This window comes from Mus pahari, chromosome X (assembly GCF_900095145.1).
Source record: "Mus pahari chromosome X, PAHARI_EIJ_v1.1, whole genome shotgun sequence".
NCBI lineage: Eukaryota > Metazoa > Chordata > Mammalia > Rodentia > Muridae > Mus > Mus pahari.
The window spans coordinates 108,805,713-108,825,607 of NC_034613.1; positions in this window are offsets into that span (position 1 = coordinate 108,805,713).

Consider the following 19,895-nt stretch of genomic DNA (forward strand, 5'->3'; position numbering starts at 1 on the left):
AGAAGGTGCAGGAGCACTATAATTCAAGTCAAGAGATCTGGGAACCATATCAAGTATGCAGTTCATAGCCATAAATAACCGAAACTCCTACACTTAAAGATCTTAAAAATAAGATTCTGTAAATCTCACCCACAAGATACCTGCAAATAGGACTGTTACTGTTATGTATAACAAAGTACTGTCTGCTTCTCCGTAGTTTCATAGTCTCTGTCCTTCTTGGTGAATGGCCATCCATATCAAGTCTGTGGATGTGTTGTGACAATAGATACCAGAGGCTAACAACAACAACAAAAATTCCCCTAAAAGCTCAGAATACCCACAATACAATTCACAGAGCATATGCAGCTCAAGAAGAAGGAAGACCCAGGTGTGGATGCTTCAATCCTACTTAGAAGAGGGGAACAAAATACTCACAGGAGGAAGTTCAGGGACAAAGCGTGGAGCATAGATAAAAGGAAAAGCCATCCAGAGACTACCCTACCTGGAGTTCCATTCCATGTACAGACACCAAACACAGATACTATTGCTGATGCCAAGAAGTGCTTTCTACAGGAGCTTAATATAGCTATCTCCTGAGAGGCTCTATCAGAACCTAACAAATACAGAGGTGGATGCTCGAACCCAAACACTGTACTGAGCACGGGAAACCTAATGGAGGAGTTAGAGAAAGGACTGAAGGAGCTGAAGGGGTTTGTAACCCCATAGGAAGAACAAAAATATCAACCAACCAGGACCCCCCCCCCCGAGATCCCAGGGACTAAACCACCAACTAAAGAGTACACATGGAGGGACCTATGTCTCCAGCTTTATATGTAGCAGAAGATGGACTTATCTGGCATCAATGGGCAGAGTGGCCCTTGGTCCTGTGAAGGCTTGCCCCAGTGTAGGGGAATGCCAGGGCGGGGAGGCAGGAGTGGGTAGGTGGGTTGGTGAGCACCCTAATAGAAGCACGGGGAAGGGGGATGGGATAAGAGGTTTGCAGAGGGGAAACCAGAAAAGGATATAGCATTTGAAACGTAAATAAAGAAAATATCCAATCAATTTTTTTAAAAAGACAAAAAATATTCCCCAGAAGCCTTTCTAGAATCAGATCATGCACTGGTGCTAAAGCAATCAATCTTTGTGAGAACAGTGGGACTGCCAGTAATATCTAAGATCAATTAGGGCTACTTCCTGTGGGCTTTAATAGGTTCATTCTTTCCAGAGCAGATGCACACAGGGATAAAACCTGGGTTCTGTTATAAAGAAAAGAAAGTGAGGGAAGCACATGCTGGCTGAGTCAGAAATAATGTGTATTCTAAGAGCCAAGTCAAGTACCAAAAGATAAAGACAAGGAGATCCTACTTTATTTCTGTAAGTAAAGAAGATTCTCACAACAAAGTTACCTCTTCTTGGTAGTTCTCAAATTGCAGCAATGATCAATGCACAATTCCCACATTAGCTTAGGCCATTTTAAGCTAACAACACACTAACTAGAGGGTTAATCAAATAATGGCTATCTGCCATATATCTGTCACTGGGTGAGGTACTAATAACAGGTACATACTTTTTTGTTGAAACCTAGTAGTACTTGTCTCAATCTGTTTCCATAAGACCTTCAATCGCCTGTGTCCCTTTTGGGCAATAGACCATCACGGTATCACTATAATCTTATATGAGGTTGATGTTTATTAACTGTTTAAAAAATGGAAAATATAAAGGATATGCCAAATGGAAGGAATAAAAGACAAACTTATCTTGTTACCATTACAAGGTGATGGGACTGTCTTTATTGTTTTGTTTGACTGGTTAACAGTTTTTTAAATCAACTTAATAAATATACTAAAATGGTTGAGGGATGGAAGTGATGGCTTAGTGAGTTAGGACTGCTTATGTTAAAAATGTTAAAAAGAGTAAATTTTTTTAACATAAGCACAAAAAGAAGACAAAGTTTTAAAAACACAATAAAAGAATGAAAAACCACAAAAAAATGAATACATAAGTTCAAATTTCCAGTACACAGGGATGCACAACATTTTACCATACCTTTGTTGGGTACAGACAGACAGATTCCAAGAGTTCACTGGTCAGATAATCTTGTAAAAATGGCAAGTTTCTCATATAATGAGACACTTTATTCAAGAGAATAAAGTCAAAAGTGATAGAGAAAAATACCCCACACCCTCCCCTGGGCTCTGTATGTGCACTCACAAGTACTACAACTGCACACTTACACCCATACAATATACACACTAATAATAACTATAAAAATAATAACAAATACTGTTTAAGCTACAACAAGATACTTACTAGTCCAATGCAAATGAGGACAATTCTCACATGAATTTAAAAATCACAGCATATTTATCATCAAAAAAGTATTCCATTATTATGTTCAAAATGTCAGATTGTTTCTATCAAAAAATAATAATTTTCTGACAATTGTAACCTACCATTAAATGTCATCATGAGAACTTATACCTGAGACTAAAAAGCACAAATAAGCACAACCATGTATATCTTTTAACAGTGCCAAAGCCAAAAACTTTGAGTTGTTTTAAACAAGAATAAGCAAGAAAGTCAAAGAATGAAAAGTTTAGTTCATACAAAGGTCTGTCTGTAAGGTCTCTCCGGCATATGAGTGAATTGGCTGTTCATATGAGATGGCAGGTCAACTTACCATGTCTATTTGAAAGCTCTTCAGAGGCAATAAATTATTTTCTACAGAGCAATTTCTATTAAAATAAAAACAAAAACAGAAATTAAAAAATGAACAAACAAAAAACCAACCAAACAAACAAAAAAATAAGATCAGATCCCTCTACAGCCATTTCACACACACACACACACACACACACACACACACACACACAAACACATACACACAAACACATACTCACAAAATCACAAAAGTCTTGTTACCATTACAAGACACTCCTCTAAATTTTCTCCAAAACTTTCTTCTAGGTAGAAAAATCTCAGTGAACCAATTTTTCATTCCTGGTCCTTTCCTGTGAGTCCCTCCCCTGACCCCTTTCACTTCTCCTCTGAGAGGACACCCACCTTTGGGTGTCCTCCACCCTGGCACATCAAAGTTGCTTCAGGATTAGCCACATCCTTTCCCACTGAGGCCTGGCAAGGCAGCCTTGTTGGGGAACAAATATCACAGTCAAGCTACAGCTTTAGAGGGAGCACCTTTGCTCCAGTTGTTGGAGGACCCACATGGAGACGGGACTGCACATCTGCTACATATATGCCTGAGTCCTTTTTCGTGGCATGTGAATGTTCTTTGGTTGGTGGGTCAGTCTCTGACAGCTTCTAGAGATACAAGTTAGTTGACAATGTTGGTCTTTCTGCCTCCAGATACCTAACTGAGTTCCTGCTTTGGCTTCCTCAGATCATGGACTATATCATGTAAGCCAAATAAACCCTGCCTATCCCAGATTGCTTTTGATGAAAATGGTCCATAGCAACAAAAATCAAATTTGAACATTTAGTAATACAATTACAGTTCTTACTCTCCATATTTCCCATCCCCTTCATGACCTTCAATCCTTTTCCCAATACTTCTATAAAAGTACCCAACCTCTGTCCAAAGTTTGGCTGTGGGTATCTGCATCTATTTCAGTCAATTGACATATAGAGCTTCTCAGAGGGCAGTTATTCTAAGATCCTGTCTGTAAACATAACAGATTATCATTAATAGCGTCAGGGATTGGTGTTTGACCCTAGGATGAGTCTCAAGTTGGGGCTGTAACTGGTTGGCTATTCCCTTAGTCTCTGCTCCATCTTTGTTCTTGCATTTCTTTTAGACAGGGTAAGTTTTGGGTTAAAAGTTCTGTGGCTGATTTTGTGTCCTTATCCCTCCACTGGGGGTCCTGCTGGGCTACAGGAGGTGGCCTCTTCAGTTTCCATGTGCCCACTGTTAGGCATCTGGGCTAAGGTCACATGCATTGACTCCTGGGAACTTCCACATCCCAGGTCTCTGGGACTTCCTAGAGATTCCCCACCACCACTCCCTGCAGCTGGCAGCTGCAGATTTCCAATCACATGGGCCTCTCTCTTGTCTCTTCTAACAGCTGATCCTGACCACTCTGTTCTCATGAAAATATTACTTTTAATTCTAACCTGTTTTATCACAAAAAATAAGTTAAAATATGGAGAATAAGAACTGTAATTGTATTATTAAATGTTTTGTTGCTATAGAACATTCTGATCAAAAGCAATCTGGGAAGAAGAGGGTTTATTTGGCTTATATGATACAGTTCATGATCTGAGGAAGCCAAGAAAAAACTCAGTTGGGAATCTGGAGGCAGAAACTGGAGCAAAGTCGATAGAGCAACACTGCTCACTGGCTTCCTTCCTCTGACTTACTCAGCTACTTTTCTCATACAGTCCAGGCCTGTTTGCCTGCCTAGGTATGGTACCACCCACCGTGGAGTGTAACCTCCTGCAGCAACTAGAGAGCAATCAAGAAAATGGCCATTGGCCTGGCGTGGTGGCGCATGCCTTTAATCCCAGCACTTGGGAGGCAGAGGCAGGCGGATCTCTGAGTTTGAGGCCAGACTGATCTACAAAGTGAGTTCCAGGACAGCCAAGGCTACACAGAGAAACTCTGTCTTGAAAAAACAAAAAAAGAAAGAAAGAAAGAAAGAAAGAAAGAAAGAAAGAAAGAAAGAAAGAAAGAAAGAAAGAAAGAAAGAAAGAAAGAAAGAAGGAAGGAAGGAAGGAAGGAAGGAAGGAAGGAAGGAAGGAAGGAAGGAAGGAAGGAAAGGAAGGAAGAAAGAAAATGGCCATTGGCATGTCTGNAAAGAAAGAAAGAAAGAAAGAAAGAAAGAAGGAAGGAAGGAAGGAAGGAAGGAAGGAAGGAAGGAAGGAAGGAAGGAAGGAAGGAAGGAAGGAAAGGAAGGAAGAAAGAAAATGGCCATTGGCATGTCTGTAGGTCAATATAATACAAGAAAATCCTCAACTGGGGTTCCCTCTTCCCAAGTGTGCCAACTTCACAGCTGAAGCCATACCACTAATCATAATTTACTTCATCATCCTGAATAATCAACTTACATATAGCATTTTAAAAATTGCATGCAGCTTTTAAAAGTTTATAGAGTTCTGGCTTATCATTTTTGTTTAGGTAGTAGAATATCTGGGTGATTTTTCAAAAAATGGCAACCAATGTTTGGCACCAACTATGTTACCAAGGAATTGGAGTTCCCTTTTGTGGGTTCTTAGTCTCACAGATAAAAGAATTTAAGAGTTGACTCTAAAGGAAGCTTGAGGGCCATTTTATTAGATTTTTGAGAGAAAAAAAAATAACAACAGAGCAGGCAAACTATCAATCTTGTCAGCTGCTGGCAGTATGGAGACAGATAAAAAGAAGGAAGATAGTTATGTCTTTTGAGTTAGGGTCCAAGAAAGCAATCAGGTTTACCAATGGAGGGCAGCAAAGTAGCTCCTTGGGGAAAGATGTGTCTCCAGAGAAAGAGTGAAAGTATCCAATATGCCCAAGAAAGCACGTTTAGGATTTTAGATAATATCTGAAGAAGGAATAAAAGCAGATGGAGAAGTTTCTCCTTTTAAATGTGAACTAAGAAAAGTGGATATGCTTAACAGTAAAGATCTGTAAGCAAGTAAAACAGGAGTAGGACTTCTGGGTAGATAAGCACATTGTCTAATTAAGGAGAAAATTATTTGTTACATCACTTTATCATGTGAATCAGTCTTGCAAAGAGGTCTGACCAGTCTGAATGACAGACTCTATTGGATTAACTCTTTTTTTTTCCTAGTTTCCTCTCTGAAAGTCCCCTATACCCTCCCCCACCCTGCTCCCCAACCCACCCACTCCTGCTTCCTGGCCCTGGCATTCCCCTCTACTGGGGCATGTAATCTTCTTTCTTTTGACCAAGAGGAAATAGTTTGCCCTCAACAGGACTCAACAAAGCTCTGATCCTTTCACCTTTTCATATAAAGCTTTAAATCTTAAGGCAATAGTTCTCAACCATGATGCCTTTGGGATCTACCAACCCTTTACAAGGGGTTGCCTAAGAACATTGGAAAACACAGATATTTATATTATGATTCATAACACCATCAAATACAGTTGTGAAGAAGCAAAGAAAATAATTTTATGGTTGAGGAATCATCATAACATGGAGAAGTGTTGCAGTATTAGGAATGTTGGGAACCACTGCCTTAATGAGAGAGGACTCAAGCTGATTCTGAGGAATAGTTCCATCCATCAATGGCTCTAAGCCTACTACTGTCTGTTTAGCTAGCTATCATTAGGAAGAGCTAATTGATTAGGTAAATTATATTTAACTTAAATAATCCACATTTAAGGCATCATTAAGGGAATAAAATTCATCACACACCATGTATTCCTTTATTTTGGTTTCCTTTTTTGTTATTGCTATCATTTTACTTTTAGTTGGACATGATTTATACACATTTATAAAATCTTGTGATTTTTCAATATATGTACATCATGTAAAATGACTAAATAAGGATAATTAGCAAATCTATCACCACAAATAGTTATTATTTTGTGTTGGGAAGGTTCAAAACCCCTCCTTCAGGCTATTTTGAAATGCCCCCAAAATGATTGATGTAATCCTACTTTTTTGAAGAAAACCTGAGTGCTTGAGAGATGGCTCATCCATTGAGAGCTTTTGCCATTCTTACAGAGAGAACTGTAGTTTCAGTTCATAGTATTTTTTAACTCTTTATTGACCTTTTGTGAATTTCACATCATGCACCCCAATCCTACTCATCTCTCTGTCACTGTGCATCTGCCCTCCACCCTTGCAACCTCCTCCCACAAAAGAAAATTTAAAAAAAAATTAAAAACTAAAAAACAACCCAAACAAACAACAACCCAAAAAAACCTCATTGTGGAAGCTCATTGTACTACAGTGTGTCACATATTATCCCTTTGTCCTTTTGTTCCACACATCTTTGCTTGCAAATGTTCATTGCAATGAGTCTTTGGTCTGGTTTGAAGCCTCTGGCTTCTGCTACACTATCAATACTGGATCCTCACCAAGATTCCTCTCAGATATTCAGTTGTTACCCTGTGTCATGGAGATCCTGCAGCTTTGGGTCTGCATGAGTGGCCCCTTCACATGCTCCAGAAATTCCTGGATGGCATAGATGTTGCTGAGGGCTTGAGAGTAGGAGGGCTGGCTCACCCCCTCACAAGCACTCTAGAGAGTCGGGCATGAATCTTGCCTGGGCAGCACAGTAAAGCTGGCTCTGATAACCTGGGCACTGACCAGCCATCTCCCAAGGTATGAGAGCAAGAGAGTCCACCCTGCCCCTTGCAGGCTGAAGCACTGGGCATTGCATGAGCTAGCTGGGGCAGGAAAGGAGAGCTTGCCCTCTTGTTGTGGGTGTGGGAGAGCTGGGGGTCCAGATGAACTCAGCTACCACCCATGCCCAGATCCAGGGCTTTGAGTTCCTAGAATTCTTATGAGGTATCTCACAAACAGCTCTAACTCTAGTTATAAGAGATCAGACATCATGTTCTGGTACCCTCCATGGGCACCTACACACATGTACATGTACTCACTCACACAGCTATATACTCTCACACATAAGTGCAAATAAATCTTTAACAAGAAAAGATAAACTCTAACCTCACAATTGAACGTTTCACCAAGTAACATTTCAAAGAGAGCTGGGTTCTCTTACAATGCAGACATTTCCCAGCCCAACTTAATTAGGATTTGTAAGGCAATGCAAAAACTTTGATCCAGACACTTACTCACTCCATCTTTGAGGGAGTTAGTCTTTACTTGACTGACAATTGTTGACAGCTATTGGTAACAGATAAAACTGTAGGCTGAAAAATACTAAGAAACCAATGGAAAGGCAGATAAGTGGCCTTTCTCCTTGTCTGGATGTGTGTTTATCAGTACAAAGAGTCAGGGTGGGTGGCAAGGTGGCACGGTGGGTAGGTACTACCTTTGATGTAGGTATTAGATTATTGTAATTCTAGGAAGAGATTGGACAGGCCCATGTCACTTTCAGTTTAGCAGGATATTTCACTATTTCTTAATTGCTAACTTCTGTTTATTTTAATCATGGCTCTCCAACTTTAGTGCAATAAAGGAATTATTCTTGTGGGAGTGGAATACAAAAAATTAAAAAGGTATCATTAGCTGCTGCTCTTTGACTTTGACCTCAGGTTTCTGTGGCATTTGCTCAGGTGTCACCATCACCCCAAAGCTATATGCAAATCTCATTGAAATTTTGAGTCCCCTCCATTTTATTATATTCTCTTTTGCTGCTTTATTTTCTCTACATGCATTTATCACTATGTAAAAGGTAATATGCATATATGTCTATATGTCTGTTAGCCTTTACTGTCTGCATTACTTACTAGAATGTAAATTCCATATGATCATTGATTTTTGTCCTTTAAGTTAATCTTGTTCCTTGAATATGAACTGACACATTTAATAAAAAAAAACAATATTGAAGAGAAGAGGGAACAATGTTTAGGAATAGGAGATACAAAAATGAAGGGAGCAATACCAAGAAAAGTGGTGATTCTAGATTCTAAAATCTCCTTTCTATTTCCAAATTTGGGCCAAAATCTTTCAGTTCTTTTTTCATTAAAATGGAAGTGATTTAGGGAACACTTTACCTCCTTTAATTACTAAAAAGACTGCAATTAAGTAGAATTGCCTGCTAGTAGAGGGAGGGAGCTTCAATCACTTAGCAAGAAGTAGAAAGGTTATACTAAATCAGCAGGGATGCTAAACAGCTTGGTGGCAAGGTGTTTTTAAATTATTTTATTATGCATTAACTGATACAGTTAACTGATACAGTAACAAGGGAGTGAAGAAGGAGTAACTTGGCCATGGTGTGAGAATACAGAAGGGTTATTACACATAGCCGAGTCATTTTGATTGTAAGAGACAATCAAAGATAATTTTTAATTACTTGTATAGGTTGTACATGGTACAAGACTTATTTTAATCTCAAAACATAATACCTTTGATTGATAGATATAAAATTAAATTTCAATTAGAAGAGTATGTTCTATCATTCTTATCATTATTTGCATACATGCATGTGTGATGAATGTGTGAATGTGGGCACGTGCCTGTCGCTGTGTGCATGTTAGACAGCAACTGTTTGGAGGCAGTTCTCTCCTTCTACCGTGCGTTACAGGGTTTAAACTTAGATTACGTGAGTATAGCCAGCACTTTTACCTACTTGCTGAGCCATGTCACCTACTTATCTTTAATGATAACATGTGTGTGTATGCACACTGTTTTTGCTGAACTAATCATTAGTAAAGTGAAAAAACATACACAAGAAAAAATATGTTCACTATCAACTACTTGTAATCATTGAGGCAAAAGACTTGCTTCTGGACGATACACATACTTTGTAAATATCCTTTACTCCCCAATTATTTACAAAAAAGAAATTTTCAAAAAGAAATTTAGATAAAATGCATTTGTTGTTTGCCCTGAAAAAATCTCTAGTTTGTATCATTTGTGTGTGTGTGTGTGTGTGTGTGTGTGCACACGTCTGCACATACTCATGCTTTAAATAATCAATAGGAAAAAATTTAAACTGTTGATTGTGTTCCCCACCAACCATAGAACTTTCATCTCTAATTATCTCTTGGTAATCAAATGTAAATCACTAGATTAAATGAAGAAGAGAATGTGTACTTAACTCCAAGGTAAATTTAGCAATGTAAAATCAAATCCCACATAATTAATCTGAGCATAGAAAATGAAGTCATGTATCTTGTCCAAGATCACAGAATAGATTCTGACAAGGCAAAGTATCTCTCTGAAAGGGACAGCAGAGGTTGCCAGACCCTATGCCACTTGAGTATGAGTCTTCTTTATCCTTATTATAGGATTTTTCCCCAGATAGGAAGATGATCAGTCCTAACTTGCAAGTGCTTCTCTAATGAGTAGACATACACAAGTATAAACTGCATTGCTACAAATATATGTTGTTTCTCAAAAAGGTGCAATGCTGTCTGCACAAAGGCACTGAAATAAAATGGAAACACAAATATATTCCAAGTCACGTAGTTGCAAAGGGATGAAATGAAAGCACTGCTACACAAGTATATGGATTAATGTTGCCTTTTGCTGTCAATTCCAGCAAACACTACATCAAATTTGTAGCTAGGGTTGATTCATGTTAGAGCGTTCACTCTTAGATTTTTGTCTCCAGAAAGCCTATTGCACAGTTTATGAAGCTGGATACACAAGAGATATGCATAACCTCAGAAAGTCTAAAGGGCATCACACTCACTGGTATGGATCAGTGGCTAAACAGTTAATTATTTTGCAAAGAAGAAATATTTTTCCATCTGAAGTTTTTCTTTATCCTATATACAGCAGACTTGGGCAACATATGGTACAGTCAATTGATTTTATATATATATATATATATATATATATATATATATATATATATATGGAGGGCACAGGTTTATTATATTGCCTGCAATAATACCAAAATTCTGTAAGTGAACACAGTTAAGAATGCATTCAAAACACTAGGAATACAAATCACTAAACATGCTTACATAATATTCAGACATCCCCTCAAAATTCTGGTATTAAAGAGAAGAAGAGGTGGTCATTTTTCTACAGAGAAATGTAAAAATCAAAACACTGTCTTTTATCAGAAGTACAGGCTCTTGAAGCATATGCTTAAGGGATTCTAAAACATCATTACCAGGCAATCTGACTGAAGCCTGCTGACCGATCTGTCAAGATCAAAGCAGGAGGTACTGCTGAGGTCTGTGAGGGACACAGGGTGAGAAGACATTCAGGGCTACCAGCACACTACAACAGTTGCATTGTCACACTGCTGGACTGTAATTGCAGGATGGAACTCAGATGAGGAAAGGTGTCCATTGTCCACACAGGTGAATTCTGAGAAGCATTCAAACGTTTCTCAGCTTGGTCCAATCTGTCTCCATGGTGCCAAGGAATGCTTTCAGATTAAATCTCTAAAAATAACCTAACCTTCATTTGAGGAGAGCTGTTAGAAACATGAGATCAGCTGCAAAGTTTTAAACAGTAAGAGACAGACAGACAGACAGACAGACAGACAGACAGACAGACAGACAGGAAAAAAAGAAAGAAGGAAATGCTGGCATGGTGGCACGAAATCTAATCTATGCATTCAAGAGGTAGAAGCAGGAGGATCGTGAGTTCCAGGGAAGCCTGAGCTTCATGGCAAACCCTGCTTGTAAAGTAAGTGAATTAAGACGAGCTGGTGTTCAGTTTGGCAGGATTCCTGTTGCTTCTAGAAGTCCTGGAGTGCAGACAATCCTGTAGCCAAGACATTTTGCTCCCTTTCCACTAGGAGGCGCTGCAGGAACACAAGGATCAAGATTTACACTGCCAGAACTAGATTTTCAGGCTAAGGCTTCTGAGCAGTTTGTCTCCTTATTTGCTTCAGGGAGGCCTGTGCTGCAGCATTGCTTCAGAGCTGCACAAACACATTTTCATTCATTTCAACCAATACCATTGGCGCACCTACTGTGAGCAAGGCTTATTGCCAGATGCCTTGAAAGACACAAAGATAAGTGACATGAACCCTGCTCTTCAGTGGCTCATAAATTAGTGATAAAGAGTTGTGGTGACAGGTGAATAAAACATCTTAAAGTACCTATATGAGAGCATGAATTATAATAAAGTACACAACAGCAAATGTGAGCATAAGTTGATATTATATTGATAGGAAGGATAAATCATACTTTAATGGGAGAAGTGAGAATTATGAAACATTTTTGCAGGAGCATTAAGACTTTGACAGGAAGCATAGCAGGCTTACTGGAGAGATCTCAGAGAGTGATCACTGGAGTATAGGATTTGCTTTGGCTGGGTAGTTTCAGTTGCAAGCCCACAACAGAATTTGATGTTTACGAACGGTAGAGAACTTCCATATGCCAAGTACCTAGAGCCAGTGCATGTGACAAGAAGCCCACTTACACACACACACAAAAGATGATCTTTCACAGTGCAAAAGATGGAAGCCAAGATCTATCTGTTTAATTCTAAGGATCACTTGAAAGGTATTTATCAGAGTTTATCTGGAGGGAACACAGTTACTTGCATGTAGTTGACCCAGAAAAGGATACTTCTCTTGGAAAAGGTCATTCTGATCCAGAGATGGCATGACTTCAGGAGGGACACAAGGACCTAAGTGGATCAATGGGAGAGCTGACTAGTCAAACTGACCAGCAAAATTAACACTGGTGATCAATGGGGTAAAAGATGTTGCAGCCTCCTTCTGGTCTTTCAGCTAAAACTGGAAATTTGGGTTTCCTGGGTGAAATGGAAGTCACAGTTCAAATTTTGAACTCAGTATTTTACGCAATCATATAATCCAAATTTTCTGGATACACTCACATTCTATTGTTTCTGCCCCAAGGAGCCATGGCTACTACTCTGACTTTGTCATGAAGCACACAGTTAAAATTCATGTATACTTCAGATAATACAGTCCATAAACTATCTGTACTTTTTATCATACATATTCTTACTGAGATACCAACTGTCTTAGTTGGGATTTTGCTGCTGAGAACAGACACTATAACCAAAGCAAGACAACTCTTACAAGAACAACATTTAATTGGGGCTGGCTTACAGGTTCAGAGGTTTAGGCCATTATCATTACGGCAGGAGCATGGCAGTGCCCAGGTAGGCACAGCACAGGAGGATCTGAGAGTTCAGCATCTTGTTCCAAGGGGAAACAGGAGGAGACTGGATTCCAGGCAGCTAAGACCAGGATCTTAAAGCTCAAGCCCATAGTGGCATACTTCCTCCAACAAGGTCACACCTTCTCCAACAAGGCCATACCTCCAAATAGTGCCACTCACTGGGCCAAGCATATCCATACCACCACATCAGCTAAACAAAAGTATTTCTTTAATGAAGTACAATTGTGTTTTCAACCACATTAAGCACAGTCCCCAGGAGGATAAAAGAAACCATAGATAGCCATAGAAATTCTGAGTGTGGCTCTAGTGTCACAAAACCATGAGGACGATTGACTTCTTTATAGTATATATTTTTTCATTTTTGAAGCTAGGGTCCACATCTGAGAGAGAGCACTTTGCATTCATATGAGCCTAATTCACTGTGCTGGTTAGTTTTTATGTGGCACAGGCTAGGTTCACTTGGAAGAGGGAACCTCAATTAAGAAAATGCCTTCATCAGGTTAGCCTGTAGGTCAACAAAACAGGCTAAGTACACCATCCAGAGCAAGCTCATAAGCAGCATGCCTCTGAGCACTCTACTTCGGTTTCTGACTCCAGGTTTCTGTTTAAGTTCAAAGTATACCCAGATTAACCTGGACACTGGGGTCCCAGGGCTCCAACTCAAATCTGCTGGAATAGAATCTTACAGGATGGATGCAGAGAATCTCCATTTCACAAACTAATCACATATTTCTGATGTATTACCTCTAAAGCTGGATAATCACTGTTGTGGACCAGAGGTGGACAGATTATGAGCCTAGTAAAGTTTTTGGGTGTTAAATTTATCAGATTCCCCACAAACCCCTTACCTGTTCAGTAGCAAATATTCTTTTCCCAAAAATTCTTCGTTATACTGTATGTTTCAGGGCTCACAATATGAAGACATATTCTTACTTGGAAGATGTCAAACTCAAATCAGCTAAATTATCAAATGACAATTGATTATCCAACATATGACAATATAGCCAATTTATGACAATAAATTATCCAAAAGAAGTGCTGGTAAAATGCCATACAGTAGAGACAGCACACCTCCAACTGAATGGAGTGGCTAGGAAATTTTAGAAGGCAAGATATGGACCACAGGACACAGGAATTTCTCAAGGAAGCTTATTAACCTTGAGCTAGTTCTACTTGCACACTCTTCTCCTATCCAGCAAAATACTAAGGAAGCAATGTGGAGACATGCATAATGAAAGTATATTCTCAACTGGTATGTTTGCCTGCAGGCAAGTATGACCTCCTTAGGAAAGTAGAAGCTATGTTGAGCAGTATAAATTAACTGGATGAGAGGGTGACTCGTGTTCCAAACAGATGTCTTGGCATACTCTGGCACATTGACATTAATTCAGACAACTGAAGCATACTACCTCACAAGTTAAAGCTCTTAATTAAGAGGAATTTTGTCCTTGAGAGGTGAACAGAGGAATGTAAAAAAGACTGTGGCATTTGTAAATTTTCAGGAGAAAAGGACCCTCCAAGTCTTGGTATGAGTGATCTGAATAGGACTTTAAATAGTGTGTTTTAATGTAACCATGGGATGTTTTTTGTGATGCAAAATTCTAACACTGAGCAAGAATGAGGTGCAAAAAATGTATTCTAGAATTAAAAAAATAATAATGTGCTGTGCTACTACAAGGGAATTAATTTATTTGAGTTTAAAAGTGAATTAAGTGGAAATTCTTTGTTCTTACTTAGCTGTTCTTTGATATTAGATTTGTGTTTCCTGTTCACACTGACAGCATATCATGGTGACCAAGGTGACCACAGGATGCTGAGTATATTCTGACCACTCTACCAGCACCCAATAGTCAAGTTTTACCAAAATGGTAGAAATTTAAGAATCTACTTTCCTACCTCTCAGACCTGTTTGATGCTCTACTAACTCTAAAGCACATTCACTTTTTCATTGTCAAAAATAACATGAATGCACAGTTAACTGAACCTGCATTTTAAATTTTATATTTTCGAAATCTCGAGTCTTTAAAATGCCTCAAATCATGTGTGAAGTCATTTTCACTAGAAAGCCACCTTGCTACACTACCTAAAAACATTTCAAGAGGTCAAGGAACTAGAGTTTGGGTCTGACTTAATTACATTCTCCAAGACTGTGAGGTAATACGAGGGTGAACACTTAATTTGTGATATATAGACTCAGAGCCTTCAAATGGTGATTAGAAGTAATAAATGTCAATGGAGCCAGGGATGGCTATTCTTGATTGTCAACTTGATTACACCTGGAACAAACTGCAATCCAAAAATGAAGGGCACACCTATGATCCAGTTCCTGAGGTTAGAAGACACAGGCTTCTGACTCAGATCTTGACATTGTATGACACATGCTTTTGATCCAGATCTTGAGGCATAGTGGCCATGAAAAACTTAACCCCAGGCAAGGTAGTACATGCCTTTAATCCCAGAAGACTATGGCAAGCAGACCTCTGAATTCAAGGCCAGACTGAGACAGAACAAGTTCCAAATCCAGACATGGTAGTACACACTTATAATCTGGGCAATACCTTCTCCTGGAGGCCTACATAAGGAAACTGAAAGGAGGGGAACTCACTCTTCTTTGTCTGCTTACACATAACTTGCCATCACATCTATTGGAACACACTTCAGGATTCTACTTTATACAAAAGACCAGCTGAAACAACTAGCTTCCTAGGACTGAGCAACTACTAGTTTCTGGGCCTTACCATTCAGAGATGCCCATTGTTGGGTTAGTTGAACTGCAAGTTATTACAATAAAGTCCCATAATATTTAGTGACATTCCATAAGTTCTGTGACTCTAGAAAACCCTGAATAATACAGAGCCCATGTAACTTAATATTTATGATGGTTTCCTAATGTGAGATAGAGAATGATCAAAGGGGGTGTACATGTATGTTCCAATTATCCTACCATGTTATATATTATTCTAAGTAAAGTGTCTGACATTTTTTAAAAAACCACCATGTGACAGTTCTTGAATATCTAGAACTCAGTGCAATGTAAAAGGATTTTGGTTTATAAAATCACGAGCTTCATTTTGTTATAATAATGAACAAAAACAGACTAATATAATGACTAAGTTTTTGGAAAGAAAATATACTCTATCCCATTTAGGAAAAGTCACTTTTCAAATAAGAAGAAATACTACAATAACTTAAGAAGTAAAGAGATCTACTTAGTTTTTACTTAATACAGGCCTGACTATGATGTATCATTTCACTTGTTCAGATATACTTCTTAGTAGCTGAGTTGCTTAGTGTTCAGCTCTTGGCATACTGTGTAACCACTGCAGCAGAGAGATGCTCTTAAGTCTTCCTACAGCCCTAAGGAGCTCACCTGAGATTTACTCAGCTTATATACTAAGAGAGAAGGATCATGGGAGTGGTCACTCATTTACATAGAATCTGCCTATGCCCAGCTTCACTTATCCACATAACAGCTGGATACAGTTGCTTGAATAGCCTGTAGACAGAAAACAGATTGTTTCTCTGTGGGAAGGAAAACCCATAGGGAAGACTTTAAGAAAAGGTAAACTGTTTCATTTGAGTTAGAAAAATTACATCAAAATTTAGCTTTGATAATTAGGGATGATCAGGAAATGAATTTTGTAGTTCAAACACACATTATCCTTCTTCATATGATGCAACCACATCAAGTCCGTGGCTTTCAGTCATAAAAATGGAGCAGGACTGAAAAATTAACTTCCCAGTTTCTAAACAGAGCTGAAAGAAGTATATTTTGGAAGACCAAATGGAAAACTTACATGGCAAGCCAATCAGTCTTCTATCATTTACTATAAACAAACAGTCAAGTCTGGATCAACCCCAAAAGCATATGAAGGAGAGCAGTGACATACTTCTATTGTTACTAAGTAATTTTCCAAGCCAACTCCTGAACATTTGGCCTGAAAAATCCAGACCTTGACTCTACCTTTGAATTTTTTACAGGTTATATCTCCCTTATTCAGAATGCTTGGTACCAGAAATGCTTCAAAGATCAGATCTTTATTTTGCTTTCTTTTTCTTTAATTTTGGCATATTTACATACACACTTAGGCTGCCTTGAGGACACTAATCAAGTCTACATACAATTCATTTATGCTTCATGTATACATCATAAACATACCCAGGAAATAATTGTATACAATATTCTTAACAATTTGTGCGATAAAGTAAAATTTCATGATGTTCCATAGTCTCCTGAATCTGAATCATCTTGGTGCTCAAAAACTTACAGACATTGGAACATTTTAGATTTCTATTTGGATATGCTCAGCCTGTATTTGCATATGCTTTTCTAAATATTTCAACTCAACTTATCCTCTGTGCAATTTGACTAGGTTATCTAACCATGCTTTTTTTCAAACACTTTTCTCTTGAGTAGTAAATGTCCTGCTTTAGTACCTAACTTGTCTCCCTTTAGCTGTGGCATCTAGACCAGTTTTCTCATCTCTGTCTCCCATGACAAACTTCAAAGGAGAGCAAAAGTGAGCAGGGCCTTACCATTTTGGTATTAGAACACCTAAAATCATTGGGTCAGATTTGGGTAGGGAAGGACTGAGAACAACTCTGGGAATGAAATCAGCAAATGCATTCATGCCATCATCGACTGGTATCAGAATCTATGATGGGGACTACTAGAATACATGAATGCCCGAGGAATTCAATTTTCAAAAAGGCTTGACAATCTATCTATAACTGGCTAATTAATAATTTATGCTACTAATTTTCGTCATGTTTCTTTTCTTTATTTATATGAGTGTGAATTTTACTGATTTGATGATTCCTTTGTAAAACTCCCCTTAATTATTAATTAGCACACATACATTCTATAAAATAATGGATCACATTACACCCTTTAATTCATGTTTATCATGTACCTTAAAGTGAGTGTTCTGCCACTAAGCCTTTCTTTCATGCTTACTAAAGACATATATATCCACAATAAGAAAATTATTGAAACTACATAGCAGTTACAAAAGAAATACTACAAAGAATAGCTCTTTTCTTACTCACAAGGATAAAAAGAGAACAATTCCAAGTATCTTGATATTCAAAAGAAATATCCATTCTTGAAAATCAAGATCAATTAATTTAACTCATTGACACAATTGTAAGGGTCAACTATTTGACTATTTAACAAATGCATTATCTGACATATCTGTAGATATTATACTATTACATAATTAATATAATGTACTTTAGACTTCATACATTGAAAAAGTTAAAAGTGAAATATAATTTTTTATTCAAGAAACTAGAGAACATAAAGACTCTATGTGATATGCAGCAAAAATTCCTGCAAGATTCTACACTTGTATAATCAAAAATCACTTCAAAGAACAAATATATTCAAGTTACTATGACAACACATATGCTAATATGGAAAATCAAGCAATCAAAATCAATACATTTTCTAATTATTACATTCAAATACTATGTATCCCTATAAACATCATTCAATAGAATTATTCAATTTCTGTTAGATTTTGAGAACTCTATTCTCTTCTCCTTATTTCCTAAAACATACTCATTAATCTAATCTCTTTATGATTATTATTTTTATTTTTTTCAAGACAGGGTTTTTCTTTGTAGCCCTGGCTGTCCTGGAAATATGGCTACCTCAAACCTTCATAGACCTAGAGAGGCCTTTTAACTCAGCACCATGCCTGTTCTGATCACATTCAAAGACCTTCTTTTTTTTTCAATTTTTTATTAGATATTTTCTTCATTTACATTTCAAATGCTAGCCCGAAAGTCCCCTATACCCTCTCCCCTGCCCAGTTCTCCTACCCACCCACCCCCACTTCTTGGCCCTGGTGTTCCCCTGTACTGGGGCAAATAAAGTTGGCAAGACCAAGGGGCCTCTCTTCCCAGTTATGGCCGTTTAGGGCATCTTCTGCTACATATGCAGCTAGAGACACAAGCTCTGGGGGTACTGGTTAGTTCATATTGTTGCTCTACCTATACGGTTGCAGACCCCTTCAGCTCCTTAGGTACTTTCTCTAGCTCCTCCATTGGGGGCCCTGTGTTCCATCCTATAGATGACTGCGAGCATACACTTCTGTATTTGCGAGACACTGGCATAGCCTCACAGTAGACAGCTCTATCAGGGTCCTTTCAGCAAAATCTTGCTGGAATATGCAATAGTGTCTGCATTTGGTGGCTGATTATGGGATGGATCCCCAGGTGGGTCAGTCTCTGGATGGTCCATCCTTTAGTCTCAGCTCCAAACTTTGTTTCTGTAACTCCTTCCATGGATATTTTGTTCCCTATTCTAAGAAGGAATGAAGTATCCTCACTTTGGTCTTCCTTCTTCTCGAGTTTCATGTCTGTTACAAATTGTATCTTAGGTATTCTAAGTTTCTAGGCCAATATCCACTTATCAGTGAGTACATATCAAGTGAGTTCTTTTGTGATTGGGTTACCTCACTCAGGATGATATCCTTCAGATCCATCTATTTGCGTAAGTTTTTCATAAATTCATTGTGTTTAATAGCTGAGTAGTACTCCATTGTGTAAATGTACCACATTTTCTGTATCCATTCCTCTGTTGAGGGACATCTGGGTTCCTTCCAGCTTCTGGCTATTATAAATAAGGCTGCTATGAACATAGTGGAGCATGTATTCTTATTACCAGTTGGAACATCTCCTGGGTATATGCCCAGGAGAGGTATTGCTGGATCTTCCAGTATTACTATGTCCAATTTTCTGAGAGACCACCAGATTGATTTCCAGAGTGGTTGACCTTCTAGGTCTATGTAATCTGGCTGGATTGTAAACATGTATTTAGCATATACCTTTAATCTCAAATCATGAAGATAATGTTAGTTTGTAGAATGGGGCAATAATGTTTGAAAGTTATGACTAGTTGAGTGGCAGACAAAGTGACAAATCAGAGAAGGATTGGATAAAATAGTATCTGCCCAATTCTTAGGAGAAAAGAAGAAAGAGAGGCAACATAAGAAGTTAGCTGTGCAAAGGAAGAGAAGAAGGAGGCAGTTTTACTGGAACAGTTATACAGGGACCAGTTGCAGAGAGAGACCAAGCTAGACACAGGTGATGACAGAACAAGCCACAGAATGAAAAGGAGCTAAAAGATTAGAAAATACTCATAAAAGGAGTTATAGAGACAAAGTTTGGAGCTAAGATGAAAGGATGGACTATCCAG